This window comes from Pseudopodoces humilis, chromosome 8 (genome assembly GCF_049639895.1).
Source record: "Pseudopodoces humilis isolate 2021_Gansu_Grassland_sample_001 chromosome 8, ASM4963989v1, whole genome shotgun sequence".
In the NCBI taxonomy this organism is placed as follows: domain Eukaryota; kingdom Metazoa; phylum Chordata; class Aves; order Passeriformes; family Paridae; genus Pseudopodoces; species Pseudopodoces humilis.
Window position 1 is genome coordinate 29,428,978 of NC_142207.1, and position 25,766 is coordinate 29,454,743.

Sequence of the window (25,766 nt, forward strand, 5' to 3'; positions counted from 1 at the left end):
TGATTTCCCATGAAAGCTCTGAGAGTTCTTGTTTGTCCTTCCTGTGAAAAGGACGTTACAGTGCTCACTGTAATGATCAGCTCTTCTTCACCTCTCAGTTTGTATTTCTGAAGCCATGGGGGAGCTCATTACAACCACTGGTGGAAAGGAGAGAGTGAAGAAGGCTGTTCCACTGCCCTTTCTGTGGGCAGGGCAATGGGAATTGGCCTCACCTGTCCAGCCAAAGCCCAGGGATTTGCTGCACCTGAGTGGGCCTTGGAATAGAAGAGGGAACGAGCTTCACCTGTGTGTGGTTAACCCTGGGGCCATCCCAGCTGCTCCCAATCTCTGCTGATAAGGCAGGCTGGGGGCACTTTCCTTTCTGCCTTCCCTCAGAGCGCTGCTAGCTCAGGGAGAAGGAGTTACACACAAAGCTGGAGCCCTCCTTTGTGGAGCTCCATCCCCCAGGCAGAGGCTGTGAGAGTGAGTCACTGCTTATGGAATTATGTGTCTTTTTCTGTAATGTATATTAGATCAAGAGACTCTGACGTTCCTGGGTCAGGGACTTAAGGAGATGAAAGATTGGAAAATGCAAAGATGACGTGAGTTGTTCTGGCTGGTTTAGGGTTTCTGGAACATGAGGTGTTGAGAAGGTAGAATTGCTGATTATGTAAGATGGGTGTGTACGTACAGTCTTTGAGAGGGTTGGTCTTCTTAGGATATACCCAATTTCTCTGCCTCTGTGTTTGAAGAGTGAATTTGAAGTGACTGTACCTGAAAAAGTCTAGCTCTCTCTCTAAAGCCTGACCAAATAAATACGGGCATAATGTATCTTGAAGAATATCTGGGGTGCCAATAACTCACTGTGTGGAGGGCTAGTGGTGCCTTGTAAAACCTGTTTATTTGGCACTACCCATTGCCCTAAGTTTGCTGCTGTACCTGAGGAACTTGCCTGAGCTCCGAGTTAATGCCTAACAAGTCTAGTTCTACAGGGACAGACCTTGGTTATCTTGGGAACAGGATTATAAAAATTAGCCTTTGTGTAATGATTGCTGTAAGACTTCATACAAAATATGTATGGGGCAGGGGAGATACTTGCATTGCTTAACTGAAGCTCTCTGTAGTAGGGTCTCCTGAGTGGGTTTGGGTGGGCCCTGGGGATGCCTGTAGCCTCTGGCAAGGAGCCTGAGAGATGCCAACATCAAAATGGATGTTTCCCTTTCCCTGCTGACTCCCTCTCTTCGGTTCTCTCAGAAACAATTTCTTCTTAGATCTGCTATTGCTGCATTCTGTGCTTTGCTTTTACTTCTGCAGCTGGGTCATAGGGAGCTCCTTGGATCTCCTTTTTGTTGTTGTTGTTTTTGTTTAAAAAAGACTTCTCGTAGTATCCTGAAATTATTGACAAGTGTTTTTGTTCTCGACTAGGGCAGGCTGCCTTTAGTTTGCATCCTTAGCTCATATATGTGATGCAGAATGTTTGACTTTGTATTCTTCCTCAGCCTGAAACTGAAGTTTGTGTTGAAGTTCTTGAAAAGTACAAACAACTTATTTTCTGTTTGAAAATAAGCTAAATGAGGACTTAATTCAAGAGCTATATGTATCAAGAGCTACTGGTTCTAGTAGGCCCTGAATTTTTGTGGAAGTACATTAAAATCTTTCTATACTGTCTCAGGAAATAAATAGATTTGAAATGTAAAAATTATTGGTATTTTAATGTGGGCTTTTTTCCCCCTAGACTTGGAGAAGTTGTTGAAACTTCAAGTCCGCTGAAAAGATTCCCTAGTACTTAAAACTGAGGATGTTTATTTTTGGATTTTGAAAGCTTGATTGAAACAGAAATACTTTGTTTTCATTTTACATGGTCTTTATCTCCAGCCTGAGGAAAAAAAAAAAAATTAATTGTATGTCTGTGTTAACTCGTTCATTGTCAAGTTTACTGCAAGTGTTTGAATTCCTGAATTTAAATGTGAGGTTTCTGGTAGTTTGTGGCCAAACAGAGAATGGGGGCATTCTGAATAAAATAAAAAATGTTTTGTGCTGCTAGAGGCCAAATACTTACACTTTGAGATAGCATGAGAATTTATATGATAGTGAATGTGCCATAATCAACAAGAAAAAAACTAAATAGCTTGAAAAAAGAGGGGGCAGCTTTAACTGTAGCAATATTGGGGGTAGGAACAGAGGAGTCTGTCATGTATAGGAGCAGAGTGATGGGTTCTGAGAGGCATCAGAAGTGCAAAGCATCTCCAGGAAGGCAAGTTTTTCTCATTCCTTGTCACCCCTAGTTTTTGTTTCTTGCCAAGTTTCTGCAGGGAGGTTTCAGAGTAGCTGTGCATACTTGAAAAGATTAGAAAAACTGAGGCAAATTCTGCACTGACATGCACCTCCACTGACATCAAAGCGATGACATACCTGTGTCTCTCCTGCTCCAAGCTTGTTTAAAGAAACCCCAAACAAACAAAATCCCCATAAAATGAGGATGTTTGTGACTTAAAGAATTGCTGCAATTGATGCCAAAGGGAGAAGGCAGACTCTATCCACAGGAAAAATAAAAGAAAATATTAATTTACTTACTTAGTTCAAATCAAACCTTTGGGATTATTCTGGTGCACCAGGATTACAGAAATTAACAGAGTTCTAACAGGAAGTGCAGCCTCTCCTTCAAAATGAAAATATTTTAGTGAACAAACCTCCTTTGCATTTCACATTTGATAATATTCCTGAATACTAGGAATGTGGGTGGTACTTTTACAGCAGCTATCTCAAGGAAAGTAAATATGTAAGTTAAAGACCATATGCCATTGAGATTTTCTGCCCTATCCCCCCCCAAATTTTGGAGATAGATACCTAACAAACTGGTCTGGTTTGATTGGAATAATTTTCTAAAGCATGATTATGTTGTGGTTTTTTTCTGTTTTGTCCTTAATAAAATTCTTGTTGACATGAATACCCACATACTGCAGTAGGTAATGGCATTAGATGTAGCAGTGACAAGTTAGCAGACATGTAATATCCCAAAGCAAAGAGATTTGTATGTTCTCCTTCAGACTGGATGATTGTGTTGCACTCTCTAAAGACACTTTAGACCAGTAAGAATGTCTCCTCAAGGAATCATAGTGATAACTACTTTGGACAAGTAGTAACAGCAGAAGTTTGGTCCAAGCGTGTGATGGAGGACTCAAACTGAAGTTGGGATTACTACCAGTGGACTGCAGGGGCACTGTAATCACACATTGCTTGTTTTAGCGATGGCATGTCTGCCTCCACTCCATCTGGACTTGTGAATTCAGAAATGCCTGTTCCATCATATCAAGCAAAAAGCTTAATATTGATTTGAAGGGATCGATGGTAAGAAGCATTGTTTTAACTTACTAGCAGGCAATATCAATTCCTTCCACAGGAAACCACTGTGTTTTAATCTGCAGTCCCAAATACAGGGAAAAGTCCCAAATTCCGTGTGACCTTATTGATTAACATCACTCTTGGCTAACACAATTTATCAATCCTTTCAATAGCTCATTTAGGTGACAAGCTCCCCAGGTATGTGTATCGTGATACTTCTGAGGGAACATTTGCAGTGATCATGACTCCTCCTCCTTCATTCTTCCTTGCTGCTGTTGCTTTACTGAGCCATCAAAGGCAGTTGCTATTGCACATTGACACAGTGCTGCAGAATGGTTGATAAATCTATATTCAAGTGGTGTTTCAAATCAATATTATAGCAGTTACCATGCCAAATCAATATTTGCCAAGTTGCCAGCTCCCATTGCCTGATGCACTGCGATAATTCCTCTTCTCCCATGGAACATGGGGATCTAATCCAACACTCACTGAAGTCAAGACAGATTCTCATTGACCTCAAGCTTTGGATCAACCTGTGCCTGATTTTATTTACTCCTGCTTGTCATGGGATTGTACAAGAGCTCACTCACAGCAGAAATCCTGCTCACCTGATTTCTCCATCTGATCACAATGATCACAGTTTGAGCTCTGCTGTTACCAACAGGCAAGGTGTTACCTTGCCACTGCTGGATTGTTGGGCTGTTTTGGTTCTGTTGTACAGACAGTGCCTGATAATTGCAGATAAAAAGCCTTTGCTCAAAAGTAATCCATAAGTTTGATGATGCAGCAGTTCAGAAACAACACGTTTGAGACAGATCACATAAGACTAATTATCAAAATAGACTTGTGTAATCATCTATGCTTCCATGTTTTAATTGAACAGTGGGATATTTCTTTCGAAAAAGTGTGTTAATTGGGGTCTGCTCATGGGAAGGAGTGACTAATTGAACTGGCATGAGCCTGATAGCAGCTTTTTTCATTAAAATGTTAACTTTTAAAATCAGTGTTACATTGCAAATATTGTCTTTCTTTCACTTGGACTAGTCTATCTGGCACATGCCAGCTCAATTAACAGCTTGCTTTCATGAGCAGACCCCAATTAACACAGACTTCTCTTAAAGAAGTATTCCACAACTTAAATTAGCACATTTGCATTAGAAGTAATTATACTGGTTTTGGTTGTTAGTTGTTCTTAATTTTTGTGATGATTAAATATGCTTTAATGGAAAATGACATTTGTTGATTAATTACTGAAGTTGTAATGCATGTTTTTAGAAAATATTCAAATATGGGAGAGACTAAGCTAAGACCAAAATATATCAATGGATATCAAAGGTGGAATTTGTCATTGCTTACATGTAATTTCAACATGACACCCTGTCTAGTTATAACAGCACTGAATTTAACTTATCATATAATGAATTGTTTCTGCATATTTGGCCTGAGCTTGTGTGACCTTTGAGTGCAAGACCATGTGGGGTAACAACCAATTAGGACACTTCAGCTCTAAGACACGTGAGCCTATTGTGTTTTCAGAGTGGGAATACCTGCAAAGGCACCAGAGAGATGTGATGATGGAGGGCTAATGCAGAACTTCACATTCAGAGCAAAAACAGGAAAGCAGTGACCTGGAACTAACAGAAGCCTCTAAGCTCAGTGCTCCTGCTCTTGGAGGAGACTGTTCTTGGGGGCTCCTCGGGGGACTGGGAAAGGGCCTTCAAGCTCTCTGTTCAAGTACTTCAAGATATGCTAAATCTGTAGTACAGGCTCTGTGCTGTCATTGGTTTACTTCATGTCATTTTAAAATTTTGATCTATGTGAGCAATATTGTCCTGTGCATAACATTTTTTATTATTATTCTTTAGAGTTAGAAATATTCCAGGTGAAAATTGCTTCTTTACCATAAGTTATATAAACTGTATGAAGGGTTTTTAACAGTTTGCATTTAAACTTGGAAAGGATCATTAATTTTACACCAGTACCTGTATGTTGAGATCCATTGAGTCTTTTTTACATCTGCGTAACTTTTCTTTAAGGCAGAACTTGTGGTTAGCTAGAGCATTCCTACCTGAAAGGCATCCAGTCATCCAGGTATATTATCAAGCATTTTGCTTGAGTGTGTTGTGATGATTAATTGTGTGATTGTGATTATTAATTGTTCTCATCAATAAGAAATTGTCATCTTATCCGCCTGAGCTTTTTGTGACTTGAGTTTTTGGCTTCTAAACCTTGCTAATCTTTATTATTTTTTAAATGCACATCCTCTCACAAGCTATTATGAAATAACAGCAACAAAAAAATCCCAGCCCACAGACAAAAAAGACCAAAACCAATGACAAACTCCAAAAAACCAAAAATACACAAACCACCCAAAATCCCCCAATAATTTTGCTTTTCATTATTGGGATTTTTTCCCTTTTGAAGAGGTGATGCACTCTCCATATTTTAAAAATGTAGTCAGTGTTGTCCTGGTGTCCCTCTGATCAGCTAACAAGGATTCTAAAGCAGACAGAAGATAAACCTTGTCCCTCTGGGAGCCCCTTCTGCTGCAGTTTGACATCTTCAGCCACCAAGGTGTTCCTACACTGAGTGTATTTATGCAGTGTAATCATAGTCCTGTACAAATCAGGGTTCCAAATATATGATATTTAGTTTGGGGTTATTTGTTGTTTTTATTATCTGTGCAATTAAAGTTGGCCAGCATTTGTAAACCATGGGATTTAAAAAAAAAAAAAAAGTGGGGGGAGATTTGGTGGGAGCAAGCCACAATCAGGTTATGCTTAAATGCAGATTTTAAAGCAGGTTTTCTTTTTCTTAACTTTCCTCTATGCAATGGATATGAAAAACAAGAGAATGCTTTTTCCAAGGAAGGTGTTTGCTAGGAACAGGCATCTGTGCTGTGTATTACAGCATCTGACAGGAAGCTTTGCTTCAGAAATAATGCAATCCTCTGGAGCCTTGTCCAGCAAATGTATCATCCAAGGTCACTGTGATTCCACCTGCATGGCAAAGCACAGGGACCAGGATCTGCCTGGCACTGAGCCTTTGGAGGGAGGCTGGAGGCTCACAGGAGAGCTGTGGTGCTTGTAAAAAGCAGGATAACATCTCTCTTGGAACAACAGGAAAAAAAACTAGCACAGGGTAAATGTACGTAATGGCAGTGGAGAAATTAAAAGCCAAATAAAAAGTCCCTTCCCAAAGAATTATCATCCTGCTCCTTGAAATAAAGAGAAATTGTTCTATGCTATTTCAGAGAGAATCATGAAACTGGAACAGGCTATTTAAGGGAATAAATTCCATTTGGAGCAGGCTGTCTGGAGAATCTGTGGATACCCCGTCCTTGTTGGTACTTGAGGACAGGTGGGATGGGGCTTTAAGGAACCTGGTGTAGTGGAAGGTGACGGAGAGTCAAGTAGAGAGAGCTTACAGGGCCACAGGCACATCTGAGTCAAATTATTATCCATGAAATGGTAGTAGGGATATCATTAATGCTGTGCCAGAAGTGTGTTAAGTCCTTTAGAGCCAACAAATAAACCACAAAGCCCATGCTTAAAGGCTCTGTGGGGTTGAGCCCAGGTGAGCATTTAAAATGAAGTAGCATCTTGAGAGAGAGGGGAGAAGCAGGAATTATGTGTGGTAGGGAGGCCTATTTTGAAGAGTGCTTTTTCTTTTGAGGAAGTACCCAGACATTTCAGTGACTGTAGGCTCACCTGCTGTTCAGGACAGACTTGCTCCTGTGTTTACTCAGCCAGCAGCTGAGTGTGCTTGGGGGGTAGTGTTAGAGAGCTCATTTTTGTGCCATCATGGGTAAGAACAGAGTACACACAGAAAAAGAGGAAAAATGATAGTTAAAAACAGTGTTCCTGAAGGAAGTGGCTGTGTGTGCTGTCAAGGGAAGGTTCTGGCTCTCAGCAAAGTGATAAAGTGTGCCACTGCAGGGGAAGTGGTGATGATCACAGAGCTCTGTGCTCCTGGGACACACTGGCAGAAGTTTTGTGTAGTGTTACCCCATTTTCTTAAATTCCCTGCTTGCATTTCCCATGTGTGCTTTTTGCTGCCTATTAACAGCAGATACAATCTTGCACTTTGAGAAATGGCAAAATTAAAACTTCCACCCGGCCTTCTGTTTTTCTAGGAACATTTCCTGGGTTTTTCAAGTGTAATTATTTTCCTATTTTTTTAAGATGTAGATTATTCTACTGAAAAATAAGCATACTATCACCCTAAGCAAAACAAAAAAAGATTTAAACTGAGTTGGAAATATGATAATTTTATATGTGATTGTGTGTATTAGCAAGAAGCTCTATTGTTACAGTGCTGAAGGTGAGTTTCTGACTGCAAAAAGACCAGGCATGATCTACTACTCTGTAGCAGGCTTTAACAAGGACACAGCTTAGATGATTGATGAGATCTTTATTTATTGAGATGACCTGTATAATCTGGCATTCTGTGAAAATAATTCCTTTGTTCAATTAGATGATAAACTACAAAATAAATGTGAATTCCATCTTTTAAAGACCATAAACTGAGAAAAAAATAAGAGTAGTTATGACATTAGCAAAGACCTGAATTATGTTTTGCTCCGGTATTAAATATTTTAATCTCTCAGCTTAATTGGTTGATTAAGATTCACTTCATATCAGAGTAATTGAAAAGTTTTACTGAGAAAGAAAAAGTAAAACTTAAAAAGTGGAAGCCTTGTGCTTTTAAAGACTTCCTGTGGTGGGCAAAGAATGTTGAAACATAGCTTTTTCCAACTCTGTAAAAACTGTGCTGCTGTCTGGACCTATCTAAACTACAAGAAAGCTGAAGGTGGGAGAGAGTTCTTCCAAAAAGCCTGTCAATTTTTTTATATTTTTTTTGTGTGTGTCTCTGATCAATAGGTACTGTTAGAGTCTTTGGTTATCTTAAGGCACCTGGTGAGCAGCAAAAAGGTGAAATGTGTAACCACATTGTCCTCAGAGACAAGGCCTAATAACCTCCTGTGATCTGGTTCAAGGGACATTTCCATGTTTGTTTTCCAGTTTAAGCTGTGTCTCTTCACAGAACATGACTGTAATCCCCCAAAGTCACAACGGTGTAAGACATCTACCCTGAGTAGGGAGCAATATTTTGTCCTAATGATGTCAGCAGCTGCCATCTAACATTTAACCGTGTAATAAGGGCAAAAATAGGCTCTTTGACATCCACAGGCAAGAAGTGCTGTGTGTCCATCAGGCAATCCATTAGATAGCCAGGATGCTCACAGCTGGAAGCCTTTGTGAGATGGCATTTGATATCATCATTGTTAGCCTTCACATAATGCAATATTTATTACAGTAAGGGAAGAAGGGAGTATTTTTAGCTGCATCTTGAGTAACTTATCTCCATGGCAACCCTTTACTTGCCTGCCCTGTTGCTGCTATATAGAATGTTGTCACATTAATAATAAATGGAACATATCTAACACATTTGGCTGCCGATTGGCTTCCAGCCACATATTCCTCTTGTTCTAGTTGAAGGGTTTGCGAAGCTTAGGGGTCCATAAGCAAATTTCATTCATTTTGTTTCTTGGAGAAAATTGCCTTGGATTATGTTAAAGCACTCAGGAGGTTTCATCAATGTATGCATTGTGTTTGTTGGGTTGGATTTTTTTTTGTTTGCTTTTGTTTCTAGTTCCACTTTGAAATGCCAAGGAAATCCATGAATAAATACAATTAGGAAAGCTAGAAACCCAGCAGCTGTGGAGTAATTTTATTTGACTTACATTTATACGGATAAGAAAATGACATTTTTTAAAATTGCTTATGAGGAACCCCTGTGACGTGTTTTTGAAGAACAATGTCTCCGTTTCATTGAAACTTAAAATCAGCAGGTCTCCAAGTGTGATTCTAGAATTGCTGATCACTTCCCCATGCATACAAAAAAAGCAGTTGCAAGCACTCAGCCCTCATTTTGTTGTCTAAATATATAAATGGCAAATTTGGTAAATGCTTGTTAGAATGGTGAAGAAATAGGTGAAAGAACATTAGATTTCTGTTTATATCGGCCATGATTTTTTCTAGATATTCTAACACTCATGAACAATACAGTGCAAGTGGCTTTGAAGTTTCATGTTAAGGCTCAAATACTCCCTGCTTGGCCTGAGGAACCATTTGGAGCCTATTTAAAAGGTATTACACAAGTATTCATATCTGGGTGACTTAGCCCTATTTCTTTTCTCCCTTTTCTTCCTTGTCAACTCCTATTTCCAAATCTGCAAAGAAGAGGAGCAAAAAACTTAAAACTATTTTATGGTTTTATTACATGATCTTTCTACAGTCTACTCTTAGTCTATTTAACATATCCAATGAGGCATGTATGTGCCTATCTTCCAAATATCCTCCTTTCCCAATCCAAGACATAAAAAAAAAGCCTGCTCTTGTACCAGCTTGTTTAGCTTTTCAAAACAAATACTCTAAGTTCATAAAATAGTATTTGAAAAAGGAGAGAACTTTGTTTAACAATTATTAGTCTCTTATATGAGAATCTCAATTACATGCATGATGTTGTTTCCCCCAGAATTTATAAATAGGAGAAGATAATAGTTCGTGTGAGTTTTTGACTGCCACTCAGGAACTAAGAGTTTCTAAAAGCCTGATTCAAAATACTCAGCAGCACTCCCTGTGAATGCTGTTACTGACCTCTGAGCCTTGAGTTAATCTCTACCTCATGATGTCAAACTTTGTAAAAGGTTTTTTACTCAGAAGGTGTTTTGGTTTTCTGTGGCTTTCTGAGGTTTTTTTACTGTAAAATGTTGAAAACTGGCAGCATTTCCTGCATTATTTGTTTCTAGACAGCCATAGTTTCCTCAATGAAAGTAGCTGGTAGCACTTTCTTCTAATGACATTAAACAGCCCTGAAACTCAAAGTCAGTAAATAATCTTGCATTGCTGCTATTTTTGTGTGCAGTCCTGCTTTTGACAAGTAATAGCTAATTGAGGCTGAATTGTATTGAGCTGGCAGTGCTGCTGGCCAAGGTGAGAGAAACACATTGTGCTGTGCAGAACCCACTGCTTCTCAGTTGTGTGGGGGCCCTCTTTAATACAGAGCCCCACTCCTAGGGTGTCAGACACTCCTGCATGTTTATCTTGAACTGCAGCTCACTTGGCAACTGTTGGAAGGCCAAGAAATGCACAGACATGGGAAAGGATGATCCCCCTGCTGCAGCAGGTCACTTTACAGGCTAAGGTGTGCTTCTGGACTCTAAATGAGAGACTTTGGGCTAGGCACTGTGGTGGGTGAGACTGGCAAAAGTCTTGCAGGATGTTCATCTCTCCCAAGCAGCTGGAATCCAGACTTCTGCATTGCTACATTTAGCATAACAGAAAGACATGTCATTAATTAAGAAAATTTTCAAAGTGCATTGGAGGTGAAACTTACATATATAATTGCTATCAAGGTGATTACACTTCAATTCATGGCTCATCTCTGCTTGAGACAAATCTACAGTAAGGAAAAAAAAAAGGTTTCTGTAGTTAATCTATAAGGGGTTGATTTCAAGAAAAGAAAAAAGTAAGACAACTGCTGTGCTTAAGGTTTGTATTTGTGGTACTTGTTGGAAAGCACAGGAATTTTAAGGAGAGCAGCCTGTTGCTGAGGAATCACCCTGTAAGAGGTTTGCACCTGACTTCAGTGAAGTGGGAAGGCAGTCTGACCTCAGTGAGCAATTTTTGATGCAGGCTGCATTTCTATCTCATGCTACCTCTTTCTCTCAGCTTGCACACTCTTGATATGTGGCTCAAAGCTGATTGCAGTGACTGCCTGTGTTGTGGAGTTCACTGTTTGCCTACACTGAATGTAGGAAAAAATTACATGTCTTATTTTGACTGTTTTAGGGAATATTTTGTACTCAACTCTACCCTCTCTGAGAATTTTAGATGTTGAAAGAGCTTGGAGTATAGCTGTTCCTTTCAACTGTGATGCTACATACTGTCCTGATTTTACTTGCTGCTTCTTTTCTTTTGTTCTTTCCTCTCCAAAATGTGACAGCTAAAAATGCTGACTGAAAGTCAGAGCCCCAGCCTAAGCACAGGAGCTATGAAACCAAAATTACTTGCTCCTTTGTGTTCAGCAAGTCCTGTGTTTGTGTAATGCTGCAGGTTTGGAGAAATTATGTCAGAGATTGCCCCTGTGACGTGTGCATTCAATATGTTCCTAGAGGTGGGAACACAATCCTAGAGCAAGCAAACCCCTGATGACCACCCTGGGGTTTCCAGGCTCTGATTCTCCCTTACTGGCTCAGGTCAGAATGAGCAGCATCTTTATCTTAACACGGTACCACTAGCTATGGTTTTCCTCTGTCTCAAGGGCACAATTTTTATTCTTTTTAATTTTACTTTCAGAGGTACTTTTGATCAGAAAACTAATGAACTACTTTAGCTCATTAGGAAGGAGGGGACAGCTCTGCCTTAGAAATAGTTATTAATCTGAAAATTTGGGGAGGGTTCCAAGCCTGCTTTTGTGATCTCCCATTTTCCTGCAGTGTCTTCCATAGCAGAAACACAGTCCCCCTAGAAGCAGACAGTAAAAAACCAAACGAGTACCAGAGACAGATGCGTTCTTTGTGGTGAGATAAGCATCCTTGAGCTTCCCACAATGGGATTTATCTTCCACCTGCTTGCTTACTGTACACCTGTCCCAGATTGGCACTGCTTTTGGCTGCAGTACAGTTGATTCTTAGTTTTGAAGCCAGATTTGTTCTTACAGTTATTTCCCTGGCACGTAATAAAAACTGTTTCCTGTGCTCAGCTAAATAAGGAGCCCAGGTGTGCCGTGTTTGTCAGCCTTTCTGTGGTGTAATGCTAATCTTTACTTCACACAAAAAGCTTTAACAGACTATATAATGACCCTGTGGCTACCTGCCCCTGGTAAGGAACAAGGGATAGTCCAGGCCTCTGGACACAGGTTTCACACTGGATTTAGCTGAAGCTTGCGACCCAGGTGTCAATGTAATTGGAATAATGATAGGTGAGGGGTACCCAGACAAATGTTTCTGCTGGAGTGCATGGCAGCCTGTCATTAGGTCATAGGTGGGGGTCCAGCCTGACCCATGGGAGATGGGGTTCAGGCTGTGCTCAAAACAATAATAAAAACAAAAAGGGAAAATAAATGGAGGGAGAAGATCTCCCCCACCCACACCCCTGAAATAAAAACACCAACCACCCCACATCCAAGCTTTGCAGCTCCTAATACAGCAAGGGGTGCTTTTTTTGCCATGTTATATCTGTGTATTTGGACTGAACTGATCATTCCAGTACTTCATCTTGCTCCCTCTGGATATATTTTGATATGTCTGTGTATACCTTTATGTATATTATACTTCAGAAAAATGAGTGATTATGAATTGATTCACAGTCAATTATTTTTTTCAACAAAGAGTTGCAAATCCACATAAATATGGATTTTAAATATTTAATTCTAGTATGTACTCATGCATCTAGACCTTTTAAAACTAGAATGCCTGATAGATGCACAATAGCTTTAAACACAAACATGAGAGGTACAGATGTGTCCCCTTGACAGATGAAAAGAGGCGCATCTGCAATGTCTTAACAGAGACAAAGGGTTGTGTCCTTATGAAAGTGTAATTCTGCACGAAGCCACTGGTTTAGGGTCTGAGCTGGGAAGAGCACTTAGCTAAGTGATGAACTGTAAGGATGTGGTTACAGCTTTTGTGGGACTAATCACATTACTAAAATGATACTTTTGCATTTTTCTGTGACAGTCATACACTGACTGGGAGTTTACATCCTCTGTCAGCGAAGGACAGTTACACAGACATTGAAGGAGTGAATTGGTGTTTTCCTGCAGTGAATTAGGCAGTGTGACAAAACAAGATTAAATCAGACTTCAATCTTCATTCATTCCAAGTGTTTGTTTCCTCAGTTTTTGCAAGATTTTTTATTTTTGTTTGTCTGTAGAATATACAAACAGGTACTGCATGCCTTGAGTAATCTCTAGCTACTCTAAAGAACACAAAAATTAAGTAAGTTTGTACTCATCTGAATGAATACTGGCTCATTTGAACACGTACAATAACCAATTAACCAATGACCAACAAGTGATCATCTTGCTAGTTACCTTTTGCTTTGTCTTGAATGTGTGACTAAGAGGAAGACCAAGCACCATCTCAGACTTCTATTTCTTGCTTTCCCAAAGGCTCAGCTCATGAAGCTGATCCTTCATGCTTCAGTATGATTTTAAAAATCCAAATGTTTCCTAGCACTCGCCTTTAAGTTTGATTTTCAATAGCCTTTCAAACAGGTTCTTTTTCTGAACTTATTTCCTCATTTTGATCTTGAATTATGAGCATTTAACGTACTTATTTTGTCTGCTGTATCCTGTATGCTTGCTTGAAATTGTACTAACTACTCTGATATATTCAGAACAAAGAATTCATTGCAGATGGAAATGTTCCCAGTGTCATTCACATCTTTTCTGCAAGAAATGGAAGTGGAGGAGCACCTCAATAGAATCTCATCTCTATTATCTTAGAAACATTTTGTGATGTGATGAGGTTTCCTGTTGAGCAGTGGGTGTGTGCACTCTTGTCCTGTCTTTTCTAAATCTATCGAGAATTAGGTTTTCTTGCTCTTGGATCAATAGTTTAATACTTAGACATCAGCAAAAGTTTGGTGAGCTCAGTTTTCTCTGTGGACATGTCTGTTCTTTCAACTCTGACCTTCCCTCTTTAGAGCCCCACATTGGTCAGCATCTGGATTCCTGAAGGGCCTGGGGCATGCTGCTTGGGATGATGGTGTTATGACCTCTGAGGTGTCATAACTGAGGTTCTGGTTAATAAATCCCTTGGGGTGAATTAAATAAACTGAGATGGCAATGAATGACTGGTGTGTACATGAGGCAGATTTATTTCAATACAATTTAATCACAGTGGACAGGAGGTATGGCCACAGAGTTGCTCTGTTGGGGTGGGAGCCCATGAAACAAAGAGTTTGTCAGGTTATATTCTAGTTACCATGGCAATGCCTAAATTCCTCCTCAGAAGAGAACTGATTTCTAATTCACCATCATAAATCCTATGGAAAAATTGTATTGCCAAAATTAATTATCCAAACTTCCTGATAAGAACTATAAATTCTCAATGTGTGAATGTGTTTGTCTGGTAGAGACATGGAGAAAAGTCAGCCAATTCTGTAAATGACTTTATATAATCTTAGCTTGACCTGGTGTAGATCAGTGAGGTCTGTATGAGCTCTCACACCTTTCAAGAGTGAATAAATCTGTTCTGTGGAAATCTTTATTGAACTTTCCACTGTCAGTGGTTTTACGTGTCTGGCATGACCCCCTGTGACATTGGAGGGCACAAATTGCGTCATTGAGGATGCAGCAGTACAGAAGCAATTAAAAGAACAAACATGGACTAATTGGACAACTTAATTCACATTCTTTAAAGGCTACAAATGAAACAACTGTGATGCACAATCAAAGAATCTCTGTGTATAAACATTCATAGGCTATTTCCATGGTTACGTTACTATCACATAGATGCTAGAAAAGTAAATTCCTACCTAAACAGCGTTCAGGAAGAGGTGATTCATTCCTGCTTTTGCTTCGTTCTTGCTTAGCACACCTTTGTTATGGTTGCTCTTCTATTGAATTCTGCTGTATCTGCTCCTTATATGAACAGGTGTTTTGTGTGGCCTCAGCAGAAGATAACAGCCCCATGTTTGATGTTCTTGCCCGTGTACGTACTCTGAACACCACACTCGTCCTTTGTCATGATCCATTCTCATGCTGCAACCCTCGGGATGTTGTTGTGGTTACAGATTTCTCCAACACACTTGAGGCTGTGAAAGGGAAATACATCTGTGACTCATTGGTTAAGTACTCTAAGACCTTGGGCTGTTTTTCAGATGACACTGTGTAATTACAATCACATCAGTAAAAGGAGGTCAGATCTATCTTTCTGCCAGGCTTTATCATGATGAAAAGACTTTGGAACACCATTCATGTGGATTCAACACCCAGTTACTGGTTATTGTTTCTGCATTGTTTCATAGCAAATCACAGCCTGATTGTTTGTATCATGATATATGTTAACAGTGGAACTTACATCTCTGTTAACATTTATTTCGTTCTATAAATGTTAAAGAGGAGCAGAAAGTATATTCTCTCATCTCTGAATGCACACATCAAGTGTTTTCTCTGTGTTTTTACCACTCCTAAAGATACAAGAAGCATTTGTGTTGTTGTTAGTATTTACTTGAATTTTATTGCAACTGACACCTAATGGCTAAGTTTTTCAGAAGTTTTTACTGTTTTTAGAGGATGTAGCTTGGCAAAACTTATAAATGGCTCATCTCCAAACAGACCAAGTTTCCTAAAAAGCTTAACTTTCAAGGCATCTTATTTCTGACATTCCAAATGCAGCCAAAATAGATCAAAAATGCTGGTATTCTCTGTTTCCATGTGAATGTATTGTTAGTGTAGTTACAACACTCCAGTTTTCTTGAAGTATAAACTTGCATAAACTTTCCAGAAAATTCAGTGTAAAGAACTCCAAATGGTAGCAGTATTTTATTTCTTATGTGGGCTGTTTTATATTATTCTGGAAGTAGTTCCATGGGTGGTGGGGTAGGAGGATGTTTGGGAAAGAAAGAGCTGAGAGTTTTCACCAATCTATTTATAGTATTCATTAATTGATTTTATCCTTGTGGTTACCCTCCCATTAAAACCCATTTGAAGCTAGAGTGCTCTTGTCTATTAAGGTACTCACTAAGGCTTTTAAATTGCTTTGATAGTTTAAGAGAAAAATTATACTTATTTTTTAGTATGCCTTACTGTTGTGAAATATAGCACTTTTTGCTCGCTCTGTAATAGTCTTTCTAGAGTTGCTGAGATTCTGAACTAATTCTGAAGAGGACAAGGAGGTTAAAAATCAAAATGAGTTCTTGCTGTCAGTCTCAAGCAGATTTTGACACCCTAAGGAAACCACCCGTGCTTATTTTGTATCCTGATCAGTGTACAAGTTCATGATTGCTTTATAAAGAAGACTGGAAAAGTGGAGATGAACAAGGAGTATCAATTGTATAAAACCCAAGGACGGATAGTGTTAGACATGCCTGTGTTCTCTGTGTCCAAGCACATGGAAACACAGAGGTGCCAGGTTATGGTGCTTGCCCTGTTTTCTCAAACTGCTGTGGCCCTACTGCCGAATTGCAGCTCTGACAGCTCTGCTTGCTTGTGGATATCCCAGCCCAGAAGATGGGCTCTCATCTCCCAGACTCCACTTAACAGCATTCTATCCCAGTGTTTCACACAATTTACCTTCAGTTCTGCTGCTTAAAACCGCTCACAACAAAATCCGTATTCTACTTTCCCAATTCAAACTCAGCTGCAAAGTATCTTCCATGTCCTGCAATGAAATATCCTTTTATGAAGATGTCAAGGGAGAGAAGTAGTTATGAGCACTTTTCATGATGGCATAAATTCACACATTATTCATGCTTCATTGGCCTTATTCTGCCAGATCAGCATAAAGCCATGTAGAAGAATATGTACCTTTAGCACACCAATAACACTCGACAACGAGGTAATAACACCGGTGACATTTGCGAAGCCTGACACACTTGGGCCTCTCTGCATTGACATTAATAGAAATGAGACATCTCTTTCTTAGGCAGTAGTGGTTCAATGACCTTTTTCTTGTTTCTCAGACTTCTGTTATTTTTGCATGCTCTTTGTTGCCATTGTAAGGAAACAGGAAAATGCTTCCTTTTCCTGCACTTCTGATTACCTTAAAATAGTCTTCCCCTTTAAAATGGCTGTCAAGAAGGGCTTCTTCACAGACTTTTCTTGTGGGCACCCTAAACAATTTGGGCCATGGAGAGCTGATTTCTCAGTAGTGCTGACTGAAGAAGTACCAGTGGCATCTGGAAGCAGCAGCATTGTGATGATTATTTATCCCTGCCTTGCAAAATGGAGTATAGGACATTGCACTGCTCATGAAGTCAGCAGAATTGGCCTTGGACTTCACTGCAAACTCTCCCCTTAATCGAGGAGTACTCCAACCCACTGCCAAAGGCTATTTATATTTCATTTCTCACTATAAAGGAAGGTAGAAGATTGACAGCAGTGTACTACAATTTTGCAGTAATTGATCTTTTTCAAAGCACTTTGGCTTTCTCTGAAGAACTGTCATGTCGCTCTGTACCTTGTTATTGCTATAGGTACATTTTACTGTTGTTTTCAGAAAGTGGGCATCAAGATATCGTGGGTTTTAACCACAGAATTGCCTTTATTCTGCATTTATTCTGATACTAGATATAATATTAATGGAAGTACCCTTCTGGCAGGGTAAGGCACGTTATCAGTAAATGTGTAATTGACTTCTGTACGGAGTGTGAGGGAACAAAGGGAGCTTGGAGATCAAGAGCCCTGTGCCTGGCTGCCAGAGCAGCGTGATTGTTCCGGCCGCAGCCTGTGATCCTTGCTTACGCAGAGCAGTGCTCCGAGTTATCACTCAAGGGCTGCTGGTAGTGATTGTGGTTTGATCAGTGTAAGTGGTAAATGGCACTGCAATTGTATCTCGTGCTGTTCATCAGCCTACCTGCATATCTCCTGAAAAAGGAGCAGGGAGAGGTGCTCTAGTACCCGGTATTAAGGATGTGCCTAAGCACAGACCTGAAGGGGAATGGGCAAAAAAAGAGGGGAATGGTGAACATTTAGTACATTGCAACCAGTGTTAGGTACTAGCACTGAGGAAGGACTGGGGAATCAAGATTAAAGTGTTTGAAGTTTTGTGTTTAGTAATTTTTCATTTGTTGAGGGGAAAATGTTTCTTCCTGTGAAGGAAAAATGCTTTGTTTCTTTTTAAACTGTATTTGTAAGTCAGATTATGAAAGCATTGTGTGAATATAAGGAATCCAAAAGGGTGTTTTTGACACTGTAAATATGAAGCTCTCAATTGTTCAGGTATTTTAAAGATTTAAAGTACTCAGACCTCTTAACATTAGATCCGTGTTATGATCTCTCATATTACGACTCAAAAGACAGAAGGGAAAAATACAACTTTTACATAATGCTATTCATCATGACAAATGTTCTGTATCAAGGAACATAACATCCTGGCAAAGCTTCAAGATTACCCAGAGGAGAGGCAATGGACAGGCTGTTGAGCCAAAGTAATTTCAGAAACAATTCCACACCTTATTTATCCCTCGTGTGGAGCAGAAAGGCTATAAAACCCTCTAACACAGTCACTTTGTGCATTTGTTTAACCTACTGACCTTAACTCTCACCTCCCTGACAGCCTCATGTTTCTGAGCATGGATTTCTGTGCAACTCAAACCATCATGGTTTCGAGTCTCTCTGTGAGAGATGATTCTTTCCCAGCTCTTGAGCCAACCTCATTCCAGACACCTTCACTGGGCAGCCTCGTAGCATCAGAAGAAGCTCTCCCTTCACATCTATGTACCTTTTAAATAAATTTGAACCTATACTGCATCTAAACTTCTGGCTCAAAATTGAGTAAATGAAAACAATTTGTTTTCATGAACCTCAAATTTAGTCCTCAGTAAATGGGGGCTTTTTGTTTGGTTGGGGTTTTTTTATTGAACTTTCAGATATTAAATCAATTTATTCAGTATTATTAGCAGTAGTTGATGCAACTTATCTGTCATAATACTGAAAACTAGAAATCTTGTTTATGCAAGTCAGTGTAGTACAGATGGAATCGTCTATGTAATTTATCAAAATTACATATATTTACTTGTTGGTAACAGAATTTGGCACTGAGGGCTGCAGAAGAAGACCTCATGCTCTTATATTATTGTCTGTCCACACAACAACCACAGTATCTAAATGAACTAGTGCTGTTTTGTTTAAAAGATGACAAAAATGTGTCCTAAATAAATTAAATTAGCTCTTTGTTCAAGTACATAGTCAAGAAATGCAAATCTGACCACAAAGGAAAGAATTGTTTTTTTAGAAAAACCAAAAAGTCATAGCCAAGCCCAATAGCATCCCAGCCCTGTTAACCCTTAGTTTGGATGCCTGAGGATGAGAGCTGAGTTTTGGGGTGAATATTTGTACTTTAGGAGTACAACATATTTTAGGTTTCCTTGCAACACAAAGTCGCTGCCAGTTCTTGTGTTAAAAGCAAGTCTTGATGTGCTTTAAAAAGGCGTGGAGGGCAAAGGCAGGATTTGTGTTGGCATCTTTTGTCACATGCTGCCCATCAGTTTCCCTTGTTTTTTTCAAGTTGAACATCTTCTGTTCTAACAAAAGCCAGCTTTAGCAAATTAAATTCACAGTCACCTCTGCCATGCTTAATTTTTGAAAATCGCCTTCCTGACTCTCAGATCTCAACCATTTAATTTTAATATAACAATAAGCCTAACATCTTCCAGGGAACCACTGTAAACTTTCAGGTCATTCTTGACATTTAAACTCTGGGAGAAAACAGGCTTTGTATTTGCATTTCAGATTGCATCCTGTCATGGGTATTTTTTAAAGTTCACCTTATTACTAAGACCGTAACTTTTTTTTTTTCTTGTGAAATATAAAGCCTCTTGAGCTTATTTGCATTTCACTGCAAACTGCAGTTCACTCAGTTCATGGAGTTCAAAAGGGGTCCTGTGAGGCCTCATCCTGGTCCAGCTGGCACTGCTAAAAGTCAGTGATGCAATGATAATGTCTCAAGTGTTGTTTTGGGATGTTGGGCTTGCTCAAACCTGAAGCTCTTAAGGTGCAAGACCATGTGACTAAAATCCAGGAAATGGCTCACCTACCCATCATTATGGGGTATGCAGCTCCTGTAAAAGTTCAGAAAATAATAACACTGATCTATTATTGTTGTGATGAAAATAGTGAGGCTGTCCTTCTTTTGGAATGTTTTAATGAAAGATTAATCTATTAAATGAAACATCACACTGAGAGCAACATCTGACATAGCTGGGATCTTAAGTGGGCAGGGAAGGTCCTGGTTCGTCTCTAGGGGTTGCAAAACTGCCTTCCTGCTTTGCATGATGACCCTGAGCCCTTGAAATGTGCCAGGACACATCAAAACTTCTAATGATTTTCCCAAGTCAGGGTAGAAAACTTTTTTAAACCCGGAATACCCAAGATGTTCCGTGTGCCTTTAGAACAGAAATGCTTTTTCTCTACTTTTCAGCTGCTGATAGTGTTCTCTGGGAAAAGGATGGATTGTAATTCCAACACACAATCAGCATAGAGAAACTTGGTAAACAGAAAACATTGCTGGTAGCAGTCAAGAGAGGAGACAAGAGGAAAACCTCGTTAAGTCTGATTGTTACAGCACACAGTGATAATGGTCTTGTACAGGAGATAATGATTTACCCAGTGTCTCTGGAACACCATAGGTTATATAGGTCTGTGGGCTTTTCTTTTAATTGAAAGAACACCTATCATTAATGGCCAGTGAAATAATTGAGGAAATCTTTGTGCTGCAGAGAGGAAAAAAGTTAGAAATATTGATAAAATGTAATTTCATCTCATAGTGAACCATAATTACTAATGTTGAATGTGTGACCTTCACAATACAAAGTTTGCTGGGAACTTTAATCTTTCTGTGCTTTTGCAACTATCAGTGGTGTAACACTAAATGTAACACATTTAGTGGCTGGAGTTTGACAGAGTTTACAATCCTGAAATAACTTCTTAATGAAATTGTGTGATTTGAGTTGGAAAGATGCAAAAGTCATCCTCCAGCTGTACACCTGTGTTCATTTAGTGAAGAAGGAAGTGTGCACACTAGGTCCCTGTGCTTGATGTTCTCTCCAGCTGCTCTTTCCTGTTGAGAGCAGGGGTTTTGGTGCCTGCGCTGGCAGTGGCAGTGGAGCTCAGTGTCTGCCCAAGGGGAAAGGAGCTGCTGAGGTCCTTGGTGCCCTGCTCTGCCTGCGGGGGTGGGGTTGTTGCAAGGTGCAACAAGGTTGAGCACCTTGTGCTGCCTGTGCTTCCTGCCTGCAGGCTCACCTCAAGCAGAAATAGGAACCAAAATGTGGTCAGCAGGAGTGTCTGAGAGATGAGCTGACACAGCAATGCAAGAAAGACCTCCTGTCACTGCCGAGGTTTTATCTGGCTCTTACCTGTAACAAACTGCAGAGAGCATCCTCCCAGTCACTGCACTGGCTGGGCTTGAGGGAAAGGGAATGTGACTGGCTTCAGCAACTCAATCCCATGTCCATTTATTTTTCTCTTCGACGTCTTGCAGAGCCCTGCAGCTGTCACATTTGCCACTCCTCTCATCCTACTGAAGGCAACCCCCTCAGTCTTTTGAAACAGCAGCAAATTAAAGCTTTTTGAAGGCTGCAGACAAGCTAATATATATTTTATATGTTCTGTATATATACATGCACTAGCATATCCTTCAAAGTTGAAAAGAGACCATTTGAATTAAAGAGAAATTAATATCTTTGCAGATCAAAAGAAAAAATTAAACTTTTGTTTCTGGTTTTAAGGGTGAATTTTTAAAGTAATATGCAAACCTTTAGGGTCTTTAAAGTATTTTCAAAATCGCTGGCAGCTTATCTCTGAAGTTCAGCTCTATGAATTGGATATAAAATTCACTTACTACTGATTACCATTCCATCTGTTTGAAGGTGCTTCAATTATAATGAAACAATTGTTAGAATAGCTTATCTACAGTGTGTGATCAACATGTTTTCCCTTTTCAGATTTGCTTGTGGATCACACAATCATTTAAATCTGCAAGTGCCAGTGCACGTGTTTCTCAAACTGCTGTGAAGTGCATCTTATGGCTGTGTTCTGAAGGCTTGTTTATTGGCCATACCCCCACTAACCACATGATGGGGTGATGCAAGTCATGGTAGAGAGCTGCCATCTCATGTTGGTGAGGGTATGCACATGGAAAATGATGCACATAGTCAGGGCAAAGACACTTGATAGGGATTTTCAGAGAAAATCCCCTTATTAGTAACCATTTCTCCCTGTTGATTGAGCAGGTTTTAATTGGCACTTCCACTGGGCAACAGTTTCTTCTGCCGAGTTGCTTGGTAAAATTTGCTATTTTTGTTGAGATTATTAATAATAGCAGTATCTGCAAGAAACTCACAAAATTCTATTCCAGCATCTCCATGCAAAGGAGACTAGAATAACAGTAGTGGTTTAAAAAGAACAGGTTCCCTCAGCTTTGGGAAGAGAAAATGCATACAACTAAGGAAGTATTAGGAGAACTCCATTAAAGAGTGAAAATAAAATAAGCACTATTCTTGAATTAAAATGTTGTGAAGGATAATCTCCTTTTCATTTAAGATGCTGGCTTGATGGAAATTCCCCAGAAGTAACTATGGGAAAATGAGCTCAGAATCACTCTTACATCTGTAACATGAAGTTCATTTGTGACCAAAGCGCTCTCAGGAAGCTTTGGTTATTACACTTCCAGTTAGCACACTCTGCTCACTGAATGGGTGCTGAGGGGCAAATTTATGTTGTAAGTATATTGAGGAACAAAACGAACATGTTGGAATAAAGAAAAATAGAAAGGGGATGTAAGCATCTCCTAATTGCTGGTGGCAGAATCTGAGCCTGACACTAAAGCTCAGTCTTTGCTGTTGGACTATTACTTACTGAATGTGCAAGGAGACACAGATGAACTTTCTCATGCTAAAGCAGGAATCCAGAAGAAAGACTCAGATTCCACCCCCCTCCCCTCCTTCACAGCAAAAAAGAAACAGTGGGAAAATCCGTAGTAAGAACATAAAAATAAAACCTATTGCAAGGTGATAGTGTAAGCTTCTGAGGATCCATAAAGAAAAACTCAGCATTTATAACCATGTCTGACTGAAGGAATGAAAGAAAAGTCTGGATTCCTTGCAGTCAGCCTGAAATAAAGCTGAGAAATTTAACACCCTGGATGTTATGGAACAAATTTAGGGGTTTTTTTAGGGTAACATCCTAACAGTCCAGTAAATATGGACTGGAAATGTAAAATAAATGTAAATTAAAAAAAAAAAAGTAAAAATGGAAATATTCTTTCACTTGTAAGGGGTTTCCCTGCTACTACTTAAAAACAAAGAAACAAGCCATAAAACTTGTATTTTCTCTAAGCTTGCTTAGTGTTTTTTCTTCTTAATTATGTGGCGTGATATTAGTACCTGCAATTTTAATTAAAGCTTATAGTTAACATAAAAAAGATCAATACTCTACAGCAAAAAAAAAAAAGGTGTTTTTTTTTCATGCTCTTTCAGTACTATGTATGTACTATGCATGTACTATGTATGCATGCATAGTACTAGCATGTACTGTGGAAGAGTTTGATCTATATCTTGGTGCTCTTAATTTTCTTTTCTATATCATGTGCTAAAAGATGCTAATCAATGGGATTTCAAAGACTATTCCTCCACCTTTTTAAAATCCCGTTTATGTGCTACATGCTGCATTTTTAGGTTGGGTGGGAAGGGTGTCAGTGCCATTGGTATGCAAAGGAAGCCTTCTGATGGGATGTAAGTTGGTGGTTGAGGTGGTGTGGGCACCAGATGGATGCCAGTGCCAGGATGCTGGCTGGGGATGGCTTGGGTGGTGGGAGTCCAGCAGGAGGAAGCATTGAGCTGCCTTGTTGAGGCTTGGCCGAGGTGGAACTGGTGCTGATGAGCACAGGCTGGCTGGTTTTAGAGCAGGAGCTGATGACTCATTTGTCTGCACCGTGTCTCGGGTGCCTCTGCCCTGCCCTTGCCGGTGGTGGTAGCACAAGACTTATCTGCAGATGCCTGGAATGTCCAGGGGCTTGAACCACAGCTATAAGAATGATTTTGAGTACCTGGTGTTCATAAAAAGATGCAAGAGGATGAAGGAAGCCACGACTTAACTCTGATGTGGTGCAAAATTTATGTGAAATTCAGTTCTCCCGCACCAAAGCTGACAGACAAATCTGTGTGCTCTTGTTAGAATGTTCTTATTGAGCAAGAAAAGCTTCAAATTATACCCATGTTGTTGAAAGTTCCTTCCAGATAACACAAGATGTTTCTAATAAAGATCTAGATAAATTTGGGCACAGTCCTGTACCTCCAAAGTATAGGTGTTCTGTAGTACCACACTGACTTTTTTTCAGTTCTTTCTGCTTTTATACAATAATGTAAACATATATCAAAATTATAGTGAGAATGCACCTGCCCCTGCTATGCATTCCCCAGCACCTCACAACCACACTGTCTGCTTAGCGTGCCTTTGAAGTGGATGCAGTATCAGTAGGTTGCTTAGTTAATAAATAATTTTGGAATAATGCTAACTTGGAATGAAAAATACTGCTGATGAAAGTAGCAAAACTGAGAACAAATCCTAGCAAAAATGCATTTGGGTGGGAATTGCAGACAGTGATACTTAACATCCATGTCAAAATGATCTACACACTCTCAGTTCCCCTGGCTGACTGAAATTCTGATTAAGCCCAGCTAAAAAGCACTGACAAGTTTTAGAAACAGCCTGGCAAGGAATGAGGAGAACAGAAAGAGTCCTTTGAACTCAGCAGAGGCCTGAATGAAGTTAAAATCCTCAATATTATCCCAGCTGGCTAATAAAAGCAAAAGGTTAGAGTAATACAGTAATTACTCAAACTTACAACTGCTTTTTCCCATTGGAAAAAAACACCAGCTTTAAGTCATGAATAAAACATGTTGGCCCAAATCTATTACCTTAAGCATCTCCAGTAGAACTAGGGACATAATGTATATTTACTTGCTTGAGGAAAACCTACTCATCACTGATAAATCCTCGCTGCCTAGTTAGGATGCCTAATATATTTCAATGCTTAATGTATTTCCTCTTGCATAGGCTTAAATGGGTCACACCTTGAATCTGGTTGAAAATATAAAAGTACAATGAAACACTTCATTTCAGCTTCTTATTCTAATCTATGGCAATGTAGGAAAACAAGCAATGCATGCAGACACTTTATTATTTTTCTTAATTAAAGTAATATAAGGAAGCATCTCTAGGCATTTTTCTGAAAGTTTTGAATTTTTTGTTCTCTTCTGCCAATAAGCTTAAAAGTCAAACTTCCTTTCCAATAAAATGGTAAATTGAATTTAACCTTTACTTTGATTATACTGGTATCTGTTGATATCATTGATGAGTTAAATTCTTACCTAATGTCTGTTCAGCAGTTTTACCAAATTAACATGATCATAGTTTCACTGTCAGCAATTAAAAACATCTGCTTGCTTCACATTCATTCTTGATTTTATAAATGAAATGAACAAGATATTTGCCCTGCATTTAAACAAGCACATTTATACACTCAGATACACACTGAATGTCTATAAAATGGAGATGTTATTAGGCTGAATCAATGCAAATATTAGAATAAAGATGATGATTCCATCGAACATTACACAAGAATTAACGTGATATATCTGTTCCTAACCTGTTGTTAGTAAACAAAATTTCAAGCATCTGCTTTATGTGAGTCTTCACTTCTGAAGTATTAA

The 25,766-nt window shown here is 39.4% G+C and overlaps 1 long non-coding RNA gene across 1 annotated transcript in view; it reads left to right on the plus strand.

Annotated features, from left to right (window-relative positions):
• Positions 1 to 386: 386 nt before the first annotated feature.
• LOC148183877 (uncharacterized) overlaps positions 387 to 25,766 on the plus strand; it is a 145,579-nt gene continuing 120,199 nt past the window's right edge. The window contains exon 1 of the long non-coding RNA XR_015773163.1: positions 387 to 462. This is a non-coding gene — a long non-coding RNA (uncharacterized LOC148183877). The remainder of the gene's footprint in view (positions 463 to 25,766) is intronic.